This window comes from Rhipicephalus sanguineus, chromosome 11 (assembly GCF_013339695.2).
Source record: "Rhipicephalus sanguineus isolate Rsan-2018 chromosome 11, BIME_Rsan_1.4, whole genome shotgun sequence".
Classification (NCBI taxonomy): domain Eukaryota; kingdom Metazoa; phylum Arthropoda; class Arachnida; order Ixodida; family Ixodidae; genus Rhipicephalus; species Rhipicephalus sanguineus.
The window spans coordinates 61,100,635-61,119,105 of NC_051186.1; the positions used below are offsets into that span (position 1 = coordinate 61,100,635).

At 43.5% G+C, this 18,471-nt stretch overlaps 1 long non-coding RNA gene across 1 annotated transcript; it reads right to left on the minus strand.

Annotated features, from left to right (window-relative positions):
- Positions 1 to 388: 388 nt before the first annotated feature.
- LOC119374106 (uncharacterized) lies at positions 389 to 9,964 on the minus strand. The gene is made up of 4 exons (XR_005180093.2): positions 9,829 to 9,964; positions 6,283 to 6,489; positions 3,343 to 3,525; positions 389 to 503 (listed from the first exon to the last, which is right to left on the minus strand). It is a non-coding gene; the product is annotated as an uncharacterized LOC119374106 (long non-coding RNA).
- Positions 9,965 to 18,471: the final 8,507 nt, after the last annotated feature.

The following is an 18,471-nucleotide window of genomic DNA, read 5'->3' on the forward strand; positions in this document are numbered from 1 at the left end:
ATATAATTATGACTAATTAATTAAACCTCATTAACGAAAAAAATAGCAGTGGCTACTCTAGCGTACTAGGAACAACATGCTGTAGGTTTGATTCGCGTAACGCCGTTCCTCTTTTTTTAAATATTTGGAAGCCTTAGAGCCACTAAATTATAATTTTTCAAAGAAATGGCAGTACGTGTCCAAACGGTAAATTTCAAAAGCACACGATACCCTTCGCGCTTCTTATTCGCGCGTAGTTATTAAAACAGGTCCGGCAAAACTAATATGGGAACATCTTACACATACAAAAGTCATAAACAGTCGCAGAAAGCATGTAGACTTACAGCTGCATCTCTTCATACAAGATGAGTATGTTTTAAATCGATTATTTGTTTTTCCACAGCGGTGTTTCAGATAAGCCAGGCAGATGTTTCCCTGTTCCTTAAAGTACCAATGATATCTCTGGTGTACGCAAAACGCTGACACTGGTGGCAGGCTGCAAAGGGGCTTTGGAGTTTTTTGGGCTGCAAGTAAATGTAAGGTTGTAATTATATTAATGAAATATAAATTAGCTGAAACAATAACAATAGCAATAGCAATAGCAATAAAGTTCTTAGTTGTACGCTGCTTCCTCGTTTCCTGTCAGGTTACTGAGCATGCATTTTTTTCTGTTTTTTACTGCCTTATGAAACTAACAATCATTTCCCTATTCGGTATCAATTTTGGGTCGAACAGTATGCATGACAAAAAAAAAACAAAAAAAAAAAACAAGCAAGTGTGGAAAGCACGAGGGTAGCGACGCGGGCTTGTTGGTCTGTCATGAAAGACACACACACTGTCAGCGCTAGTGTCTTTCTTCCCTTCGTCCTTGCCTTTTCGCGCCCACATCCAAGAAGCATGATGGAAAGCACGAAAAGCGGAAAAGGAAATTGACAACACTCCCGTTCTCACGTACAGTCCAGCGCAGTCTAAAAGCTATATCTAGTGACGTGATTTATACAAACGGAATCAGCGATTTTCATCAGCTATCCACCGCATAGCTTTCTATTAACATCTCGCCTGTTGAAAATTTCGGCCGGAAGTATCTGAAAATTTCGGCCGGAAGACTCTGTATCACGGTAATGAATTCCGCAAGCACAAAAGTTCGATAATTACAAGGACTGTTACGCGTAATGCTTATTCATTCCTAAAATTCAATGTCTCGACTTTATGCTTTGCTTTATTTTCTCGTTTTCCTTACATTCCACACTTTATTAGCAGAGCTCAACAATAGCCGTTGCTCCACCAGATATGACTACATTACAAATGAAACTCAGCGAATACGCGGTCAACTTCACTATATCAAAGGTCTTGCCCTTTTTCCTGAGAAGATTCCGCTGCGCCGAACCTTTATTCAAGGTTCTTCACGTGAAGTTCCGGTTAGACGTGACGCAGCGGCGGTAATTCCTGCGCGCCCGGTTTGCTTAGTTTCAATATCGCCTCGATCGGTGCCTTGAATTTCTAAGATCAATATTTCAAACTACGAGTGTGTTTTGAGATTTCTAAAAAATGACTTTGCCTTAATTTGCCACGTTCTACAAATTTTCTATATAGAAAGAGCGCTCATGTTATTAATTAAAAATTTAATTACCGATATCTCATTAAATATTTCAACGTAACGTTAGCTGCGGCAAAATATTTCTGCATCGACATAGAGTTCGTGTGCGAAAATGACAGGTGTCTTGACTGTCATAGCGCAAGAAATGAATGCTGGGGAAGTGCAATGCACGCCCTGTCTCTGGGTTTCTTTTGTGTTTATATTTGCTGGCTTAGCCCTGACGGCAGGATCCGCTTTTTCTCGGTACTGCCGTTCGTGGGCGAGCACGCACTGTCATTTTCAGCGAGCCCCCTCAGCGACACTCATGGCGGTAAGGACCTTCCGCCAGCTGGCGCCTTCATATTGGCTGCAGATTTAATCAATGTAGACAAGGTATTAGGCCAGCATGAAACAAGGAAGTTTTTTTTTTTTCTTCGAGCATGGTGGCAGACATGTCACCGCCCCGTTATAAAGGCGACGCTCATAGCATCCATCCATCCATCCATGCATGGGAACGGCGCCCCTAGCGGGGAAGCCCTCATAAACTTTCCGATGACGATGACATGGTGGCGCCCTCTCTCAGCCTAGCGGCGCAGCACAGCGGCTGTTTCACCTGGAACTGCGTGAACACGAATGGCCGCCGTTCGCCTTAAAGCTATAAGTGATTTCCTCCTAAACATGTATGCAGTCGCACTCAGCGTGAAGTCTGTAAGAAGTGCGGCGCAGCGATTTACCTCACTTTCGGCGAGGCTGGCTTTCACGGGCGAGCGCGCGCTGGCGTTCCAAAAGTGCAGCTTCCTCAGCGTCACATGACGGGAAATGAAACCTTCAATTCAGATACAGTGGTGCCCTCTTCCCTCCTTCTTTCTTTCTCCCTGTTTCCCTCCCCCTTACTCTCGCATCCCCTCTCTTCACCATCACTTCCCTTCCCCCCTTACTATACTGTACCATACGATATGTTGTGCTTTACCTTCCCCCTGTTCCTCTCTCTCTTTCTCACCATCACTTTCCTTTTCGACGCCCTTATACTGTACAAGGCTAGCCTATGCTTTACCCTCCCCTCCTCTTTTTCTCCTCCTCGCCCTCACATCAGTCATAATCAACCTCACTTCACTTCCCCACCACGTGGTTATATACTATACTACACAAGACTATATTATACTATATGTGGCTATGCTTCGCTTTCTCCCTTCTTTCCGTCCTCCTCACGCTCGCATCGCTCTCATTTCCCTTTATTCTAAACTATACATAGCTATACTATACATGGTCTTGCCTGCGTAATGCCATACACGGCTTTGCTATGCTTTACCCTATCTCCTCCTCCTTTCTTTCCTCCTCAGCTTCACTTGCATTTCCTGCCCCCTTGCTAAACTATACTTTATATGGCTATGCTATACACGGTTTCGCCTGCGTGTGGCCGAGACACGCCATGAGGTGACACGAGACGACGGCCCGGGCTCCCAAAGTGCTCCGCGCCTAAAACTCTATAATGTATAAAAAGATGACCCTGTATAGCTGTCTTCGAGTATTTAATATACCCAATAGGCGATCGACGAGCTTGAAATTAGTGTATTCAATAATACACCGAAAGCCGACACAGCGTAAAATAATATTACATATGCTATGAATTCTAGCACCACGGAGGTTGCCCGCTCTTGGCTCGTGACGTCTATTCACAAGTGGTATTTAGGTTTGCACGGTAATCTGGTGCGAGTCATTTCATTTGAAAATTATGTCAATAGGGGATAAGCATTTCATGAGGTTACTTTCGCTAAAGTTGTACTCACGTAAGCACACGGCCTGACACTTCATTTCTGAGCTGAAGAAGTTTATGTGCTTTTTGCAGTAAACATAGCTGAACACTTTGCATTCCAGGCTGCGCACGTCGATGTACCAGGCGTGATATATATTAGAGCACGCTCGCGATTCAGGTTTGTGCAGACATAAGGATGACGGTCGTCCAGAAGGCGCTGAAAATGTTTGAAGCAACTCAAGTATATACACATCAGATCATTTGCGCACATTATTAAAAAATAAGTGTGAACTTTTATGTATTGCTGTTTCAAAATAGATCTGTTTTCGCATACATTTTCGAATTTCATAGAGGAGGTTCACAACCACTGCAAATTCTGTTTTTTTTTACTTTGCTATTTAACAGCAATATATGGTATTTGGCCAGAAGCAACCCCCCAAAATGGTCTAGGACTTTAAAACACGTGTCATTCATTGTGAACTGCGAATGAACTTAATCATTTGAAAATGCGATTGAAATCTTGCAACACTACTTGGGCACACCTGTCGTCATCTAGTGTATCACGTTTGTACGAATAGTGAAGCCGGGTTTTAGTTCAACATGTCATTTTGTTCTGTTTATCCTCAAATAGAATATTTGAGGGTATTAGCGCATAACGCACATGAGGTGGCGCTGATTCTCATGCAGAAATAAGCAAGAACCTAAATTTTCGTAAGGTGCCTTTATTTCAAGTAAAAAAAAAATGAAGTTCGATTATGTAGGGGTCGACGGAACGACCTGTCGTTTTTGTACATAAAACAAATATTTCTTTGGATCTTATCAGTGAAAATAGTATCGACAAGAAAGAGCGAGTGCGATTCATGAATATATAGAAAAAATACTTGCGCATACATGGAAATAATTCTGCCAAATACTCCTAGACAGGTTGCCATTGTATCACGCCGAATATTACAAGCAAAAAAATATATCTCATCAACCGATGGAACATGAAACTTGATTTGCAAAACCACGATAACTGAATACCGCTTCAAGTACTAGAGGAGCAGAACCGAGTTAAACACGACATTTGAAGCAAAATAGCCACTAACAATTTTGTTCGTATGATAATGGTTTCTGATGTCCTGAGTGCTATCGTCCGAAATACAACAAATTTATCTTAATTAAGACAATATTCATCCTTTACAAAAGTACTAATAGAGTGAACACGCCCTCTTTTTTATCGGGAATTTTTTATAGACAAAGTGTATTGACGCAGCGCTTCTTCGCAGTGTATTGAGGAGATACCCGCTCATCACATGTGTGCTTCTTGTTGGTCAGGTGATCTGCACCAAGTTGCGGCGGCGTCCTCCTTCACACGATTTGCCATTCCCACCTCTCTGTTCCTGCGTTCCTTTTTTAAGGCGAGAGCATAGATGCCTCATCAAACGCGAAAAGTGACCATCGACATCAACATGAGTGGTGCAAGAAAATGATCATATGAAAATGTCACCCTGTGACGTTATCATGACGTCACAGTTTGCCAAAATGTAGATGGGAGTCACACACAGGCGTCGACACAAAGCGCTACGGTACATTACAAACATACACGTTGCTGTGTCTGCACATGCACAGGTTTCCCAAGTCCTAGGAAAAAAGGAATAATACATAATAAAAGCACGAATTCGTGTTCGGATCCACTATAGCATTAAACAACAAGCATAGAAAGTGATTTTTTTACTCCTAATCAGACGCAGTTGATGTGTACAGCTAGCACGTGATGTCCTCGCACATGTTGCTGTAAGCAGCCCTATTGGCCCGCCTTCGCGACAGGTCCCTGCAGGGACAGACAATATTAGAATACCTACCTAAACTCTCGTTGCAGCGGGAATCTGTTCAAACTTTGTTGAATTTTTTGCGTCACAGTGGCCTGTTGGACAGATTACACTACTTCCACTCCTCACCTTTCCTTTTTGTTCTATATATTGGGTTGGATTGGATTGGAATAAACTGTATTTGTCCAATCGTTATTGCTACTGGTACCCGGGGCCACGCTGCCAGGGATCAATCGCTCGAGGAACTTCTCTCGAGGTACGCTGCAATGGCCCTGGCCCGCTGGGCGCCCCACTCCTGGTCTTTGAGGGCCTGGATGAGGAGGGCAGCTTGCCATCGGTCGGCAAGGCATCCCGCTTCAAAGTCTTTTATGTTTTGTTTTTTGGGCCCCGGCGATGCTCTTCTCTTTCGACTTCTTTCCATTTTAATTTCACCTTCTCCCTAGTGTAGATATGAAACCGGACGTTTAAATTCTGGTTCACCTCATTGACATTGCCTCAATAGACCTTTTTATAATTGTTAAGCTACCTTTCTTGCGAAGCAGTTTGCCCAACTAATAGCCGCTAGTCACTCCTGCAAACAGTGTGTTCAAGCGCAGTTTGCTTGCGTTATGATGCGGAAAATGTAGACTAAGCTCTCTTCATATAAACACGCATAATAGCCCCAGCACGTGCAACCAGGACATCGCCGCCTCCCCTTGAATCACGGCAGGTGTTGCCGCTAGTTGGGCAAATATGCAGCTCAGTGAAGCGCACTTCTGCATTAAGAAAAGGGTCTATTGCATCTGTATCTTCTGTCACGAAGTTGCACCTCTGTAATATAATACGTGCGCGAGCAAGAAAAAAAAAAGACAGGAAAGGGAGGCAGTCGAAAATGTAAGTCGCTCGCAGCTCCAACAATGTTGAAATATCCCGCAACGCAGAGCGCCGCACGCGCGTAGCGATCGCCTTCTCAAACGCACTGCGAAAAAGCTATCACCCATATTTAGATACGCAGGAAACTAATTATCATGTTACTAGTGTTGCGGAAACACAAAGACCCAAACGCCATCATTTCGGCTAGGCTAGAATTAACTTCGTAAACGATAGCGGTGTCAAGCGCAGTTCGGTAGAAATTGCGACATAGTGCTCAGCGAGGCAAAGCAAATACTATACCACATACTCACCATGGCATTTTTGCTTGCATATGCTTTCGTTCTTGAAGCTGTTGCTGCTAGAGGTGCACAACCCAGACGTGAGCATTTCGCAGGAGCGGAGGTCAGTGTCGTAATACCAGTGTTCGGCTGGTGGCTGACATTCATTGCCAAGATAAGGCGAAACGAGACATGCGGTTGGAATGGTGACGTTTCTCAAAGGATACTTCCTGGCAAACGCTGGAAATAGCGGATAAAGAGGCGACCTCAAGTTGGCTTGAATACTGAAAGTTAGTCGTCATGGCAACAGTCTGCTTATTATTGGTTGCGTTCCTGCAGCAAAATGTTGCAAATATCAATTTCAGGCGTGAATTATGATGGTTTGCTGACAAATGTATCAGATATCAGTAATAGTAATTTATTACAAGGGGCTGGGTATTCCGCTTCTCTCACAGTACAAATACGATGGTATTTCGAATAACCGCTCAGATGTAAAGCGACTATATAACGTAAAAGGACTATATATATCATTTAGGGGTATTATAATGGAATCGGGATTCGCGTCACATTATCGGTGCGAAATGCATGAGTCATTTTTAATTCACAAGTTCAACACGGTTTCTAGTGGCTTAAACTAAAACGCGGGTAGGCTGGCTAGCGTGCTTGCATAGTATGCAGTGCATACTTCCAGGCTGGCACAAACTGGCCTTTGTTGGTTTGGACACTGATTTTATCGAGACAGCGTTCTTTTCGTTTTTTTTTTATGCGAAGCAGCTTATGGTCGACCCTACCTCCCTCCCTCACTCCGCTGTCCACGCTAGTACTGAAAGCGCCCGCTAGAGGGCGCTGCGGTGCCAGCGCTTAATCATGAGATACCAACTAGCCAACTAGCTATGTTGTTACTGATAAGTGCTTTGTTCATGTCTCGTGGTATCTCACTGGCCAGTGGCGCGGTTTCTTGTCTAACGCGAAATATGTTTTCGCTATTGCTATTCGCAGTGTTCTGCCCACCATGCGCATATAACGTTCTCGATGCACAGAGCGCCTGATGGCGGTGCGCTGAGGCCACAGTGCCTGTAATGTAGTGCCTGTAACACGTACTGCATTCATTCTCACGAAGGTTGGCCCACAAATTGAAACGTCAGTAAAACCACATTTCGTACGTGCATCCTTTTCTTGAATTGTGTACACACACACACACACACACACACACACACACACACACACACACACACACACACACACACACACACACACACACACACACACACACACACACACACACACACACACATATGGAGAGAGAGAGAGAGAGAGAATGGCTCGTATTCCTGAAAGCAGTTCTATTCAGATATCGCTGTATTTAAAAAGAAAATTCGGCAGATCCCACGTACCGTGGGAGTCGATGTTATGCGAAGCATACGGCGGGCAGGTGACTGTGGCGTAACCTTTTCTTTACTGAGCGACACGTTACAAAATGACGCTAAAGATTTGTATAAATTTTACACGCACAGTTATATATGTTCAAGAGCCTCATATGTGTTATATAACCAGTTGTTTACGGTTGGGTAACGCTGCCAATGGCAACGTGGGTATTACCAACACCAGAAGCGGTAAGCATATATGTAGCGCTTTACGTGTCCCGAGAACGCGCGCACGTTTCACGAACCCATGTGCATGTGTGCAACAAGTTCTTGACAGTTCTTGAACAAGGGCATCATCACCGTGATCAGTGAGCACCAGCAGCTGGGCATGACCTATTATAGGTTCCGGTCGTGATCGTGATCACGAGGGGTCCATGTGTAGTGAAATATGTAGTATAGTACAGCTGTTGGAATTGGTGGATGCCTCGGTGATTTCGCCGACAAATTGTCTGTCGACAGAGCCGGCGACATGTCGGAACCTGAAGCCACCCTTCGCGTTGGTGAGGTAAAGGCCGTCGAGGCTCGTAGGCCTGGATAGTGCTACGTAGACCAACATCAGTGGATGGTGTTTGTCGTATTTGTAGACTACTTCGGCGTATGTAGCCTACAAAGCGGATGTCAATCAATCTGGCGTCATCCTCGGTCAGCATGAGGCCATCGCCTAGCCTCGTAAGAAATGAAGAGGACACTGCGTCGTTCTGGCGGACTAAGTGCGCTTTACGGTGCGGTGATGTGGATATCATATCTAACTTTCGTTAATGATTCCTCCGAGGTCGAGCAGTGCTTAAATATAGCTTGCTAAATCATAGGAATACAAACGTAATATTTATTAGACTGCTATAAAAGCGGAGCCAACACTGGAACTACAGACGTTAATCTGATATGACGCCTGTATCGTAGGAGTAGACATCGTAGGAGTATCATGTAGTGTTTATTGCTTTCTTGTAAAATTAGATAGCCAGCACCACAACCACAATTGACGTTGCACCGATATTACGCCTGCGTTGGCTGTTTTTCCAAACCAGTTTATAGACCTGGCGTGGCTCAGTTGTAGAATACCTGATTTCCATGCAGAATGCTTGGGTTCGATTCCTGCTGGGATCCTAATTTTCATTCTTTCCATTTGTTGCGTCGACGCTGCCGATGTTGGTTTTTCTTAACGCCTAGCATTTAAGTTCACAATGTTTTGTTCTCGCCGTTCCTGGGTAGATATAAACTGTAAATCTTACCTGTGGCGCATACCCGTACACCGCGGCCCGTGGTAAACGGGTATGTGCCACACGTGTCTAGTGGAAAGGGTTTGACGACGTACGCGACAAGATTTTAACGTTATTCATGTCATGACCCGGCAGTCATATTCGTCAAATCCTCTTACCCTCCCATGCAAAGTTTGGTCTACACCAAGTTAAGGTGGCGATCATGAGAGCACCCAGACGTAGGCGGCTAGATAGATAGATAGATAGATAGATAGATAGATAGATAGATACGTAGATAGAAACGCTCAAAGTGCCAGAGGTTCGCTAAGAAATGCTTCGCATTTAATAACGCAATAACGCATTTATTTACTTGTCATTGGCTGTTCACAGTAAACCAGTATTGTTGACGGGAGATTTTAATGCAAGTATAACTAGGTTCAATATAAAGAACCGTTCGCTTTCATTTTTGGAAGGAGGTGAAAAACTGCACGGATTTGACGCCTGGACGATTTTTACAGTCATTACAACCATATTTAGTAAAAAAAGAAAGATCCATTCTTTGTGGTTATTGCAGTTTCCAACTCTTGCAGCTTGATGTTGTGGGACAATAAACAAATGATTTAGGGTTTATATTTAACGTGATGCGATCTAAGTTGGCCGTCAAGAACACATTATAAGTGAAAGAGGTTGTTTTCTTCTAGCTACACCGAATAAAACACGCAGACAAACACGTCAGACCATCCATAAAACTGCGAAAAACCATTGACTCACACAACAGCCAACTCTAAGTGCGGGAAACACACCTCTCATTGAACTGCCAAACAGAACATCAGCGATGACGGTTACACTCAAAACAAGCTCTGTAAAGCGAAATATTTTGAATGAAACATTAGAACAGTTAATAAGAGGTAAGCTTCGCACATACGTGCTGGCTATAACTTCCAAATGGAATAACCCACCTTGTTGAATAAACAGTTGGAGAAAAAGCAGAAAGCCTGTTAGACGTCGCATAACCGTAGAGCGGTAAAACGAAACGTCCACAATGCAGCAGCTTTCGTAGCTCGTTAAGACAACATAAAGTTTATCATTCACAATACTTCACTGAAAAATCAGTGAGATAACGTTCCTGACGTTTGCATAGAACTGTTGTGCGATATTTTCTAAGCGTTTGCGTCTGCAAGTGCGGCCAAATAACCTCGTAGGGTTTTGCGCACAGGTGCCGTTTTGTGTTGAAATATGTTATGTCATAGGTTGTCTTGCGTGTGATAATGGTTATAGAGAAATATTTTAGGATATGTTTTAAACGCGAAGCCATTGTCCGCCATTGCCCGCGAAACTGCAGGCTTTCCCAATAGAGCCCTCGCTACATTTCATACGCTCCTGACGTCAACGTCGAATGTCTCCTCGTGGGTCAGCTGTGTTACTTTCTTTTCTATCTATCTATCTATCTATCTATCTATCTATCTATCTATCTATCTATCTATCTATCTATCTATCTATCTATCTATCTATCTATCTATCTATCTATCTATCTATCTATCTATCTATCTATCTATCTATCTATCTATCTATCTATCTATCTATCTATCTATCTATCTATCTATCTATTGGATGGATGGATGGATGGATGGATGGATGGATGGATGGATGGATGGATGGATGGATGGATGGACGGACGGATGGTGCTTCGATGAACCTTCGAGACCCCCCCCCCCCCTTATGTGGAACCCTGCGCACGCCTATGCTAACACTTTCCGTTGAGTCAGTGAGTGAGCGAGTGAAATAACTTCATTGGAGGTCTTGTGTCAGTCTTCGTGAAGAGTGCGCTGAGGTTACCTTGTGATGACGAAAAACCAACTCGCTCCAGATATGTTATCCAAATAGTTCGGCATTTGCTTTCCAGTTTATGTTTTGTATATTCACGACTCAGATATACCAGGTGAAACGCGGAGCGTTAAAAAAAGGAAAAAGGGAGGGTCAAGGTTCACTCGCATACTTTATCTCCACTGTAGGATAGGCTTTAAAGTGAATATTTTAATTTCCAGTTTTGGCGTACTGTAACGCTATTTGTTCTTAACAGAGACTGTTTGAATAGCACACCTTCTATCATCTCGATCAGGATGTAGTTGCGAGGTGTTTGAAACCGCTTATCTTGTCTATTGCATTCCTTGTCGGCGAGTGCTCATTACGTATTGATCCACTTGCTGCTTTCATATCTGAAAAACAATAATTGACAACGTCATTAGAGTGACACATGCCCAAGCTCTTAAAACGGACACTGGCGTTACAATAGAGAAAACGTCGAAAACATTTTCAAACAACGGAGTTGCCGACATCGGTGCAAGAATGCCATGGCCTGGCTTCGCATGCAGCATTCCACTTGTCCTCTATCATAGCGATCTGCTGCGATTATAAAAGACAATTGCTGTTGCACACTCTTAAATGGTACAATATATTTGGAACGTACGCTTCTTGCTTCATGCGCCAAACGCGAATTCGAGTTCTATGCACCACATACCAATACATACGGTAACACACCGTAACTGTTCCGCATCTAGCACCAATGTATCGCTATGCGCATGCGCGCAGGGGAACGCCATCCATTGTCAACGAAACGGATAAGCCGAGCAACGCTTTCAAAGTTGGAAAGGCAATAAATTTTAGTAGTTCGTTCTTGTTACAACCGATGTTTGCTGACACAAAAAAATTAAAATGGACGTAGTCATTTTGTGTCCGTCTGTTGCGTTAGCAGACATGAAGAGTATTGAAAGTTTACCTTCAACAACCTTAGTTTTACTGCCTAAATAACGCCATCATCGCTCTAAACGTCAGCACTTAGTTGTTGCTCTTGGTGTGACTGCCGATCGTGTTTGCGATACAAGGTACACCCGTTTAAAAATATAAAAACACCCGTGCACTTTATAACATGTGCGAATGTTAGGGAGCTCCTAATGACCAAAATCAATCCCGAGCCCGCCACTACGGTATCCACGATAATCGTAGCATGGTTTTGGCACGTAAAGCTGCGTAAGTTATCAGTATCCGGAAATTCCGAGCCAGCTCCCCCCCCCCCCCCCTCGAGCAAGCGCCCCCTTCAATTTAACTCCTAATTTCATCTTGAATTTTGGATTCGTTCCCGGAAAGCTCCTCCTCCCCTCAACTTTGCCGGTAATTTCGAGTTTATGAGAGGAGGGGGGCGTGGGGTGCTTGCTAGGATTTTTAGTGCACAATTATACCAACTGTATTCTCAAGGCTATACCTAAGCTTACCGTTGTCAAGACAAACATTACTTTAAGGGTTGTTGTTGCTAAGTGCCTACGAGTCACTATGGACACCTACAGTATATGACCGCCCATGAGACCTATGTATGTATTAAAGGTTGTCTAAGCACATCAGAACGTTACCTCGTGGCCGCCAGAATACAATCTAATTATCTTGTGCATGGTCGGCGTCGTTATAGCTCGTCTTTCAGTAGAGAAAACAATAATAATAGGAGCTGTTGAGATTTTACATCAGAACACCCCGATATATGATTAGGAGAGACAGCCTTGTGTACTGCTCCGGCAATGTCGACCACCTGGGACCTAGTAAATTGAACTTAAATCTATGCATGTGGGTCGCATTTCGCCTCCATCGAAATGCGGCTACCGCGGACGGGATTTGACTCCGGGACCTTCGGGCCGGTCGTCGAGCATCATGCCCACAAGAAGACCGCTGTGGCAACATAAATTTATCTATCCTCTACAATTGTACCCCTCACTCATTAAACGGCGGTAGTAAGAAAGTGTTGGTTTCTTTATATTTGCTTCAAAAGAAGTTTCACATTCGAATTCACTTATCTATGACTGATACGTTTGTTCCTTTGGAAGTCCTTACAATAGCTTTAAATAACCTAGCTTTCTTCTGTAATTGCTCTTGAAGGTTCACGATGCGCATCGACATAATTCCACGCGAAATATTATGGCCTCTGCTAGTGGAATTTTAGTTTTGAAGCTGCAACCTTAGTATTCCATAACCTTCGAAAGACTTGCAAATGCATCCATTGGTGCCTTTGCTAGTCTATTCACTGTATTCCCAGGGTCTTCAAGGGTTCATACTCACTTGCCCGATGGAGTTTTTCGTTTCTTCTCGTGTTCGGATATCGTTTCAGAGTGCAATTTTATATAAAATCGGGCACAACGGACCTTAAGGATGGGAGGGTCAGCTTAGGGGAGTCAGCACCCCCTTCCCCTCACCCTGCATCCGCCCGTGATCGCGCATATCCACGATTAGGCATAGTTGAAGGAAGATTAAACTATATAATACCAGACATATGTTTTCCCCACCACATACGGGAAATCATATTTACAGAGTTGTAATTTCTGTTAGTGGCTTCGAAAACGCAATATAGTCATGATTGTTTAAGCAAAATTCAGTGGTCGCAAACTTGAGCAAATTGCCTCAAATATAGAAAATTTCTGCCACTTTCATTTTATTAATCGCATTTTGGGTACAAATAAATCCTATAATAAATAACGCTTGTTGTATAAAATGACTGGAAGCCACCAGCATTATTCTGAAGCTCCATCCACGAATCATCAAGCTCAAAATTGCAGGAGTCAATTGAGATGCAGCTAGCATTCATGTATTTATCAGCCGCTTTGTAACAGCTATAGGGAATAAGTGAATTCTAATAGATAATGGCACGTTACAAATATTTGCCAAAGTAAACGTAGGAACGCACACCGACCAGCAGTGGCATCAGATGTGTATCTTATAAAATCAAATTGCGTATGCAAAACTAGCCCTTGCAAATAAACAAGCGTTCCTAATCTAATCGCTCCTCTTTCATTGTAGTCCTTTCTCTGTCAACAATGAGGCAATGGTTTTACGCTCGCGCCTACTGAATTTCCTTTACTATATTTGAGGAACTCTGATTAATGTGGGGGGAGATTTAAAGGTGGAGAGGAAAGAGAGAGATAAAGATAGTACATGACACAGCATACACAGTCAGTCACAGTCGGTCACTCTTGCGTAGTACGCCACATGACTGTCAAAGCCTCTTGTCCAAGTCCGTTTCTCTTAAAATCCACCCCGTTTCCCATGTGTAGCGTAGCAAGCCGGTTTTCCTAAACTGGTTAACCTCCCTGCCTTTCCTTCTCTACTGTTTCGTCTCTCTTCTTCTCTGATTAGAGTGCGTTACGAGGTTGAGATAGAGATCAATCTAGATATACATAGCAATCTGAACTTACAGCTGCACCTTTGCATGCACTTGTGGCTCGAAGCAAACGCATTATGATTTTTACCGCAAAGGTTACGTGGAAATTCTTCGCATCTGTTTCCGCGGTCGTTAAAGTGCCAGTGTAGTGTACTGCCATAGCATGGTCCTGCTTTTGGCGGCAAGCTGCAAACTGGTCTGCTGGTACCTGAAAAGAGGAAAAGAGTATGTTCTTGATATTAGATTACCCTTTAATTTTGAGTATAATTCACGAGACTATACGAAAAAGCTCATGCGTTAAAATGTATTAGCATTGTGGAAAGCATTTGAAAACCTACAAAAATAAATGCGTACCCACTCAATTCAACTACTAAAAAGATAGGTTCAATAAAAACTAAGCCATGATGTGGAACGTTTAGTTGTATCATTATTACCACAGTTATGTTTTTTATATGGTCACGTGGTTGTGATGGCGAAGAAGGCTGCAGCAAGACTGGAAACTACGCAACTCTTTATTTGGGCGAATTTGTGCCCGGAAAATGGTAACCCAAATGCAAGCGATAGACTCTGTCCACCGAGAGCGGCGAGAACAGTCGTCGGCCGTCGAGTAATCCGATCTGCGGTAAAACACGTCGGCATTTATACATGTGGCATCCGAAATTCGAGCCCTATCGATGGTGGCCACGTTAGTTTCAGAATAAACTCCACTGTCCGCGTCTGCGTGATCAAGCCTAGCAGGAGGTACTAAAATAATCTGGAAGCTTCCCAGACATTAGGGTGCTGTTTCCGCAAGGAAGTGGTTCTACGCGTTACGGCGCAGTTACAAAAAAAAATAGCAAACGAATCGCGCGTGGGATTGCCTCTTTCTGATGATTCATTGTCCCAATGCTTGTAATAGAACACGAAAGGAGGAAAATGTGCATACACAAAGAAAGTACAGGGGTGCTATGTAGGATGGCCCGAGCTTCTCAGGAACGGTAATTAGCTCGGAGCTCGCACAACAGCGGTGATGACAGCAATACGGTGCGAAGCGCGATATCACTGTTGATAACAACGGCTAAAAGAACGAGTATGGCGTCGCAAACACACGTGCGGCATTTCTGTCATTTTTTTTTTTTTTGCGCTAAAATAAGCACTATGGAAAGCTTGCAATGCCTCCGACCCTGGAGGCAGTGCCGAAGCACGTCAGCTGCAGAAAGCTTTCGGAGGGGGTAGGGAGACCTATACATCGACTGAGAAAAAAAAAGAAGATGGCTTTCGCCTTCAAGTCGTCCCAGGCGAATGCGTAAGGGGCCTTGTGAGTTTTTCACTGCCGGAAAAAAAAAGTGTGCGAGCACGTTTGGAGAACCACGACGCCTTCATGCATTCCGTCTTCATACGTGCAAGCCGGGGAGGAGGTCGTGGAGATCAGAGGAAAACAATGAGCGTCTCCTACAGCAGTGAATTCCGTGAGAGAGGGGGCAAGATGTTGCATTCTGGGCGAGTATACCGGGTATAGGCCAGCTCTTGCCCTTATGGGACGTACTGGCCCTGTCTTGCAGGTAAATTGAGTGACGTGTAAAAGCTGGGCTTGGCAAGAATATCTGATGATACCACGTGCGCCAGCTTCACGACCGCTTAGTCTTCGACGTTGTGTTGCCTGAAAATGCGGAGTATACTCTGCATTTTCCGAGTATAAACGTAAGCCGATATATGGTTGATAGTAATGTTGAAGATGAGGATGAGGGCCATAATAGATGAGGACCATAAGTCGGCCACGAAAAGTGGAGCTCAGTCGGACTCACTCAAGAAATATATTTTGAGCTTAAGGCTCACTCGGACTCACACTCACCAATATTTTCCTCAAGTGGACTCACTCGGACTCAGACTTACTAATATTGTCTTCAACCGGACTCCCTCCGACTCAAACTCCCAAAAATATTACTCAGCCGGACTCACTCAGACTGAGACTCACGGCCCGATCTGAGTCTGAGTGAGTCTGAATGAGTGGACTCATGAGTGAGTTTGCCGACGTATGGATGTGAGTACTGACTGCCGTAGAATAGTAGATCGGCAGTATGTAACAAAAATAAATACAAACATTTTATCCCAGAAATGTCCATGTGCTACGGGTGACACCTATAGGTTAATTCACTGCGTGAATTGGCCCATAGGTGTAAAATTCAAACACCCATGGGTGTTCCAAAACGAACGCACTCCCATTGTACACCCAAAAATAAAAAAGGCTGTGCGAAGGGTGTGCAAAGAAGACATTACGCCCTTTCGGATAATATTGACAGAAAAATGGGGTGTACGATAGGTGTTTTATCTCAAAAACACCTATACGGATGTGAAACGGTTCGCAGTGTAGGCGTTCTAACACAGAACAAGGCCTATAAGAACACTTCGTCTGAAATAATTATGCGCATAACTAAAAAAATATCAATAGGCAGTGTAGCACGTTCTTATGTTTGTAGGTGGAGACTACAAACCCGTTCCTTGCATATTTATTGCCACATCAAGACGGCTTCAACAACAATCACGTCCGCCGCAGTGGTACAGTGGTTACGGTACTCCGCTGCCGACCCGATTCTCGCGGGTTTTATCTCGGCACGCTAGCACAAAAAGCGTTTACGGAAACCACGTGATTGCGTTGCTATTTGCGAGAGAACGAGAAAAGGATAGAGAGAGAGAAAGAGGAACAGACAGAGAGAAAGAAAGAAAAAAACAGAGAGATTAGGAACGGGTAGAAAGAAAGACGGACAGAAAGAAAGCATAGCATAACCATGTATAGTATACAAAGAGAGTGGGAAAGGGAAGTTCGGTTGAGGGGGATTAATATGAGGGCGAGGAAAAGGGAAAGGAGGAGGGAAAGGAGGAGGGGAAAACCACTAGCTTTACGGTTTTCACAGTCTTCGCACAACTAGCGTGTAGCTGCCCCAATGTTTTTCTGGTCAGTTCGACAAACGTATATTTCTGCCACACGCAAGCAATAATGGTATATTTGACGGTAACGAATTCATGAATTGGCAGAGAACTTCTACTGAAACCAAGATACCAAGCTGCACATGACTGGCTAGATAATGTCACCTAATCATTGTGATCGCCAAAACACGTACAATTGTTGTGAATGTTTCATCGCGTGGACAAGGTGTAATAAAAGTAAGTATCCAGTTTGTAAGTAAAAAAACGTTTTCTGCTGGTTTTCCTACAGCGCACAGCAATTTATAGTAACCACTCTCTGTGATGAACATTTCTGGGATGAACATTTTTGCGCCCTATTAACTCGCCTTGTATAAGTACTATCTTGTTGTTTGAATATTTTATTGCGAAGAGTACTGGTTTAAAATTTGTTGTGTTCATACTTTCGTGTTTTTTGTATCAAATTTATATATGGTGTAGAGGCTACATCAATAAATAAAATAAAATATAAAAATTACACCATTTCCCACTAAATTTCTCGGCTAGTTGCCAAAGTTGTCCCGGTACACAAATCTGGTGAAAAGCAAAACATTGGAAACTATCGGCCTATTTCATTGACGTGCGTGGGCTTGTAAGCTTCTTGAGCATATAATACAAAGTCAATCTATAGTTACCTTGAAGACAAGAAGGCTTTCTTTTCTCATCAACACGGTTTTCCACGAAACCTATCCACCGTTACACAATTGGTAGAAACAATTAATGACTTTTCAACTGCACTGAATAACAGAAACAGATAGACGCTATATGTTTACATTTCTCCAAGGCCTTTGACCGAGTCGTGCATATGAATTAATGAATCAGCTAATAGAAATTAATATAAATTATGAAGTTGTTGCGTGGATCCGCTCATACTCACAGGTCGGGCACAATACGTCGAAATAAGCGGTAGCAAATCCATCTGTTAAAAGTAACCTCAGGCGTACCACAGGGATCCGCATTGGTAACGCTTTTTTTCTTGGCTTATATAACGACACTGCTCATGACAAAGGCGATGACATAACTGTTAGGTTATTCGCAGAGGATTGCCTAATATATCGAGAAATTAATAATCATAATGATCAGGCGTCACTCAAGCGACCTCTTGTAGCAGTAGAAGGTTGGGCCGCTAAATGGGAAATGAATCAATTAATCTAAATCGTCATGCTGAGGCTTACGAAGAAAAAAAAAGCACGTTATTAAAGGTAGTTACGAAGAGGATTCACCACTCTCACAGAGAGGCGGACACCGTAAAAAACTTAGGCCTATAATTTCAAACGACTTAAATTTGAAACCACACGTAAACCAGATTTGTACAGCTGCAGAAAAAAGTTATGGTTCCTTCGCCGCAAACTAAAGCTAGCAACACCATCCTTTAAGCTGTGCATATTGACCTACGTGAGACCAACGCTAGAGTACGCCAGTGCAGTATGGGATCCGTTCCAATCGGGGTTGACAATCGCATTGA